This window comes from Pundamilia nyererei, unplaced genomic scaffold (genome assembly GCF_000239375.1).
Source record: "Pundamilia nyererei isolate P.nyererei 1_Seehausen unplaced genomic scaffold, PunNye1.0 scaffold00004, whole genome shotgun sequence".
Classification (NCBI taxonomy): Eukaryota; Metazoa; Chordata; class Actinopteri; order Cichliformes; family Cichlidae; genus Pundamilia; species Pundamilia nyererei.
This window is the reverse complement of record NW_005187405.1, coordinates 3,004,791-3,011,626: the sequence shown is the minus strand read 5'-3', so window position 1 is coordinate 3,011,626 and position 6,836 is coordinate 3,004,791. Positions and strand designations below refer to the sequence as shown.

At 45.5% G+C, this 6,836-nt stretch overlaps 1 protein-coding gene across 5 annotated transcripts in view; it reads left to right on the top strand.

The window, feature by feature from the left end:
* Window positions 1-3,014: 3,014 nt before the first annotated feature.
* The window catches only part of LOC102198646 (transcriptional repressor p66 alpha), a 20,989-nt gene continuing 17,167 nt past the window's right edge, over window positions 3,015-6,836 (top strand). For 2 of the 5 annotated variants that reach the window (XM_013912452.1, XM_013912447.1), the window contains exon 1: window positions 3,015-3,202. The gene's annotated coding sequence lies outside the window, so the exon portion shown is untranslated. Of the gene's footprint in view, window positions 3,203-3,263; window positions 3,496-6,836 lie in introns of those variants that run through there. The other 3 variants (XM_013912451.1, XM_013912450.1, XM_013912449.1) reach the window with 2 other exon arrangements.

Genomic DNA, 6,836 nt, shown 5'->3' with positions numbered 1-6,836 from the left:
GAAAACTTTTGGGACGCTCTAGGTGTCTTGGACGTAGCTGCTGAAAGGAGCCATTTCCTGCCAAATAGTGAGCCCGCCTAATCGTGACTGCTGCTGCTACTTCCTGCATTGTTACAGTGCTTAATGAGGATTAAGTTGAAGCTGTCATGTCGTAACGGGCGGCCATTAGGCCTGCTCCACACGGAGAGAGGAGCTGCAGGCTGGCCTCGCCTCACTATGATTTCTGAGCTGAACCCTTTCCACCTGGACTGGACCTGTAAAACCTTGCAGAGTGTACAATCCTGACCTTAATAAACACCATTCCTACTAGCATATCAATTATATATATATATATAAGTGTGTGTGTGTGTGTGTGTGTGTGTGTGTGTGTGTGTGTGTGTGTGTGTGTGTGAGAATAAAATCTGCTTGGTTTAATAATCTTTATGAGCTACTTTGTTACTTAACAGGTCCAGCCTATTTAAACAAGCTATTTACACTTCTAACATAGATCACATGACAAGCATGTAACCCAATAAGCCTTATTAAGTCTCTGGCTTCACACTTTGTCAATAGTACTCACTTCAAGGTTGTTCGTTTGGTTAATTATCCACTTTGATTAAATGATGGATCAGCCAATTAGTGTGTGTGTGTAACACTGTCCACACAATGCGAGAATAAAACCCAAAGCCACCCAAAGTCTCCAAGATTTCACTCATTTATTGTCATAACGCCCTCCTGTTGGAGGGGTAGTGAATCACTCATATATCTACCGGGATACAACGTTGTCATTAACATAAATGTACTGATTTGTTTGATGAAATCAGTCAGTCAGTCCAAGCCTGTCCCAAGTGAACTGTATTTTCTGTATTTTATATCCTAAAAGCAAATGTTCACTAAATGTCAATAGCAGACATCTAATATCTTCAGTTTATGTATCCTAAAAAAACAAAAAAAAAGTCTGGCAAGGCTTCCACCTTGTAGACCTCTTCCAGAGGTGGACCGCTCCGCTTTGAAGTCTTTTCATTCAAAGTGCTTTGACTTGTGGCTTGGAAAAACTTCCCCCAGGGGTTGCAGAAAGTGACCAGAAATAACACAGAAGAGATGACTTCAGTGTTCTCAAGTGCAACTCACAGCCCTGATTGTTTTTTAATAGAGCTGGGATAACGCAGTTCTTCTCTATGGGTCTGCTGGAGGAGGAGGAGCAATATTTACAGAAAGATTCATCACAACCTGTAAACTCAAGACCGCCCCCCCCCCCCTTCATCTTAATTTGATTTCTTTTCTTTGTGCTGGGTGATTATGTGAAGATGGCTCCCTTGCTACAGATGTGATTGCTTTACACGAGACAATCTGTAGCCTCAGGAGATGGAACAGTGGGATGAGGGGACAGAAACAATCAGACCCGATGAGAGAGAGCTCTTTTTGTTGTCATTTAAAGAATGGGAGGGTGAGGCTGACAAAGCACTTCTAACCACCCCCCTCTGCACCCACCTGGAGGCTAGCACTCCCGCTCCCGCTCAGTCTTTATGGACTTCTGTCGTACTTAGATCGCTGTATTCCAGGCACACACACGTTTACATATGGATGTCCATTTATATGCACGGTAGTGGACGAATGAGGATGAGTTCAGTTCACAGGGATGCTTTGAAGCGATGCAGGTCTTGTCGTGAAAGAGCACGCCAGCTGGAGCTTTTACAGAAGGGACTCTGTCACTGGCATAGTATAACCCAGCTGAGAGTGCTCTGGACTTGCATGTTTGGATCTGATTCTAACTGCAGGGCTGGCTGACCGCTCTTTAAAGCAAACCTCATCTGTGCCCCCCCCCCCACCACCACACACACACCTTCTTCACTGTAAAGAGAGACACAAATAGCCTTAATGTTTGGGTTCAGGACTTGGATCTATTCTGAGTTGCATCACATGCTGCTGCACACAGTGATTCTGAATCAGGAGATAAGTGAGGATGGTTACCTTAGATCATAATTTGAGGTCAGGGAGACAAATGTGAGGCCGGATAATTACACGATGCTGAGGATGTGACGCTGATGCACTTCTGCTGTAGAGACACTGAAGGTAAACATGGCGCTGACTTTGCTTGTGGAAGATCACAGACTGAGCTCAGCAGACAATGTGTTTATGGAGTATTTATATGTATATTTACTCCCCACATGACATCTATCTAAGTCTGGGGGGGGGTTGCAGCTGCCCTCCCCCCCATTAAACCCTGCAAACCATCATGTACAATGCAGACATTAAACTGCTGGGTTGCATGTTTACTATGTATCACTCATTGCCTGTATGAATGTGAACAATCTGAGCTTTAATCGGGCATGTAAAGACAACATGAACCACTAACGTGATTAAATACGTGTCTATATGGACTACATCAGCACAACATAGCAAAAAAAAATAAAAATTAATAAATAAGGGTTTGATAAATCAATTTAGTCACATTCGCCTCTGCCAGGCACAGATTCAACATTATGAAATAAAACAGGACCACCCCCATTAAGCTCATAATGTACTTTAAGTAGAAATAAATCAGCATTTGCTTGCACTTTGGAGACCTTTAAGGGTCCGGGCTCGGGTGCAGTTGAGCGGATTGTCTCCTCGCTCTTGCAGCTGCTGTCCGCTTTGTTTTGTGTGCAAATTGATTATTTGTCCACATGCTAAGTTTGAAGCGTTACTTGTGTCACCGTGCTCATAAGGCTGGCAACAAAGCCACTCTGGCATCTGTGAGTTGAGTCCTGATTTGGAGTTAGAGCCACCGTAGAAGCTGTGGTGATTCAAAGAGGATGCTAGTGAGTGTTTGGGATGAAATATGTGGTGTTTTACTTATTCATGGGTCAGTACTGTAACAGTGTGTGTGCGTGTGTGAGTGTGTATTGGAGGGGATCTGTACACTTGCTGGTACACTTACGGGTCACTCCGGAGACCCCGGGGGGCCCTGACATTGTCGTCCTGCTTTGGCCCTCCGTGGTCAGTGACTTACATGATGTGATCCGGTCGCCCTGGTATGGCGAGGTGCGCATGCCCACTAAGAGGACGCAGCGGCTCCATGTGTGTTGAGGCGCATTATTTGGCAACAGACGCGGCAGCGGGGAGGGCCGAAAAAAGAGGATATCCCCTGGATTTCAAAAAAAGCAACGATTTATCGAGGTTAACTGCAGATTAAACATTCCTTGGTCGACCATCGGCGAAGAACGGGAGACAAAGCTACCGAGTAAGTTGACTTATGTGAAGCTGAAGTTTTTTTAGTGAGGGGATCGAGAGGAGCCTTTTATTCGGACTCGTCGAGAGGAGCCAGGTTTTCCTCCACCTATCTGTGACGATAAAGAAGCTGATGGGCTGTTGAAAAGTAACACTTCTCCGCAGAGCCAAAGGTTGAGCACTGGGGAGGAGAAGAGGGGGGGCTCGCTCAGCCAAAATTTCTTTTATTTAATGTTTCCTCAGGAGCACCGGCGAGTAAATGTGATGGCTGGACTTGATTTGGTGCGGTAGAAGTCGTTTAACGAGGTAAGGATTACAACGTTACATCGCCAGCGGCTCGACGGTCGTCGGCGGCGGCGGCTCAGTCCGTGGGCCGGTCGATGAAATTTATGAGTTCCGACTCGGAGGTTTTTCCTCGGGAGGGGACAGACAGGTAAACCGTCCCGGTGAGCCTCCTGAAGCCGCACTTTTAGGGCAGTATCGCGAAAGTTTGGGGGTCCTTTTTGAGCTCGACGGCTGTCCCGCATCGGGGGTGCGAGCCAGGTCAACGATTCGGGTTCGGTTCTGGTTGTGTGTGGGGGTCATGTTGACGAGCGGCTTGCCCCGGCTCGGAGGACTTTCAGTAGTTTGGCTTAAAGTGTCCGGCAGCCGCTGGTGGTCACACACACCGAGTGCCTTTATCCGAGCTAAAAGTGGCTTCGTGTTTTTGTTTGTGCGATGTAGCTAATGTTAGCTCGCTAACTAATAACACGCACACCTCCTCCGAGGCGGTGTCAATAATAAAAAAGCCGGCTAGTTGCACATGTAAGTGTGGGCTGGGTTTAGTTTTTAAAGGGCTGAGTTTGGTTTTTTGGACTGTGTACTGGCGGCTGGAAACGTTAATGGTGGACGCCGCTGCCCGCTTTAAGCCCCGTGGCACCAGTATTGGTTCTGCTATCTGGTAGCTAATCTTCCTACTTCTCTCTGTGACAACCGTAGTCTTCCTCCTCTTAAAGCTGAACACACACACACCCACTCTCACACACACCGCACACACTCCCCTCTCTGTCTCTTCCTCTCAGCCAGACAGGAGCACGCACGCACACACACAGGCGCGTGCACACATTTCCACAGCACGAGTTTTTGCAGCGCTTCGGGACAAAGCTGTGGGCTCAGGATTTCTGCCGTCACACCAGTTCGCCGCTAAATTTGTGCCGTCCGTTCATGCGGACGCGCTGAGGTGGATTTAAAACGTGGGGATATCTAATGGCTGAACGTGACGGAAGCCGGCGTTGCTCATGGTGTGTGCAGCGAGCCACACGCGGACTGACGCCGTGTTGTGACGGCACTGGTTACTCTTGCTGAGTCGTGATCGTGTAGCCTTTAATTGGTTAATTACTTAATTAGTTTTGCAGTTGATTGCTTTTCAGCGTCTTATTGCATACCGTCACCTGCAGAGGACATAGCTGACTAATGTCTGCTGACTTGTATCAACTTGCTTTCCAAGTAGCATTAATGCCTGAAAGTGTGAGCCACAATCAGTTACTGCAGTGAAGTTCTTCTTGTTAAGCTACATAATCGTCTTTTATTCATTAAAAAATAATTATTATAAAATTAAGACGGCTTGTGAAAATGATCCAAAAATCTACAAATATGTGGTTAAAAGTCTTACTATTGTAAGACTAAGACAGCTATAAAAAATAAAATAAAAACAAATCTAGGTTTTCTGTCCGATTCCTATCAGTTTCTGTTAGTTCTCATTGCAACACAATGCAGCCACTTAAAAGTCCCATGCATGCCATGTAAGCTGGGGATGGCATTGTTGCAAAAGCGAGCTGCTGCTTTTAGGAGACTTTTATTGCCTCTTTGTGGTGATCTGGAATGAACCCTCGCTTGTTTGTGTGAACAAAGGCCCTGTAAAGCATTATTTACATGTCAACAGTGTGCAGGTTGCCTTTAGTGAAGGGAAGGGGGCGGTCAGAGGAGAGGGGAGCGCTTTGGCTGTTGAGCTACCTGTCCTTCCTGTGTAGAAACTGTGCATCTGCAGCGTGATGCAGTAGTAGTACTATCCACCCCAGAGTGATTGTGTTGTTTGTATTCAAATGACAAGACTGAGTGAGTCAGAAACAGCGCATGAATTTTCAGCCATTCCAGAAAGCACTGTTCCAGCGATGTCTCTCTCACACACACAGACACACAAGGCTGGTTCAGGGCTGTTGTGCAGTCAGCTACTGTTCTGTAAAGGGTCATCTGCTAGCCACATTTTGAGCTGCTCCACATAACTACTGGGGGTCACAGGGCGACCTGTTTGGTCAAACATCAGAGACGTCATCAAATACGTGTGGAGCAAGTTGCTCCCTAATTGCCTTTTCAGTTCGTTTCGTGTAGATGCTGCCGTGTGAAGCTCTGAGCTCTCAAGATCTGAAGTTATTTAACTGAGCAAGTCAGTGACCCACAAAAGTGAGCTTTGGCCATAACTAGCTCCAAAGCAACATCTTATTTAAGCATACACCTCCGATGACATTCTTCTATTGTGAGTGGGGCCGCGAAGGTTTTGCTTTTTAGTTAGTGCACGGACACTATCATTGCTATCATTTGTTATTCTGACAGATGCAACCAGGTAATGGAAACGAATACTTTGCTGGTTCAGCAGTTTTCCAAGGTAGAGTGGCCGCATAGTTGCACGGTTTCCTGAAGCCCCTGTGTGATGTAGAAATATGTGTTCACAGGGTAAAAGGTCTCTCGTGGGTAAATAAAGTGCTGAACACATACTGCATGTAAAGGTGGACATCAGTGATAATTGAGAGCGAGGCTGCTGGTGTGAGTGAAGATGATTGACTGATAGCTGACAGGATCAATGTGATAAATAACTGCCTCATAGCAGGAGAAAAAGACAGAGAAGACAACACCCTGGTAGTGGTAGGAACCTGATGCTAGATTAAAGTAGCACCTTGATAATGTGGCAGTGATCACTGTGATTTAAATACACTCCAGTTGTTAATGAGATGATTGGGTTTGATTGGAGAAATGTCACAAAAAGGATTCAAATGTATATCAGGCATTTGAGACAGCTGACCAGAGTTGGATTGGCAACTTTCTGGACACTGAGTCAACTTGCATATGTGCCGTTCGTATTACTGTTGGTCAGGCGTCTTACACGGATGTATGGGCCACGTCAATTCTCATTAATGGTCACTTCTTAAACAATATAGTGACATGGGCAGGACTTGTTAGAGGACCAGTCTTGTGGGCATTCTTGTAGTGTGCACATGGAAACCTCCAAAACACAACTAAATGTTGGAAAGCACAGTGTGCACACGGCAACTTTATTGGAAAAAAAATCAAAATTGCCATCATTTTGGAAAATGTGTCTCTGAAAGCAGCAGTGATGCCGTGTTTTCCTACATTGTTGTGTCCCTGTAAAACTGGAAGACCAACTGAAGTCTAGTTTTACAAGTGCAGACTTGTGGCTTTAGGACGAAACTGCAAGACATTACATTTTGCAAAACCTGCAGAATCTTGGATTAACTTTGTTCTTCAATGTCATTCAATTACAGCTGTTTATGTTACCCTTTTTTAAAAACACTGATAAAGAGTTTTAGTAATGCAACGACAGTGTGCATTCAGATGTTTTTGTCTAATATCTAATGGGCTTCAGTTGGGTGGCT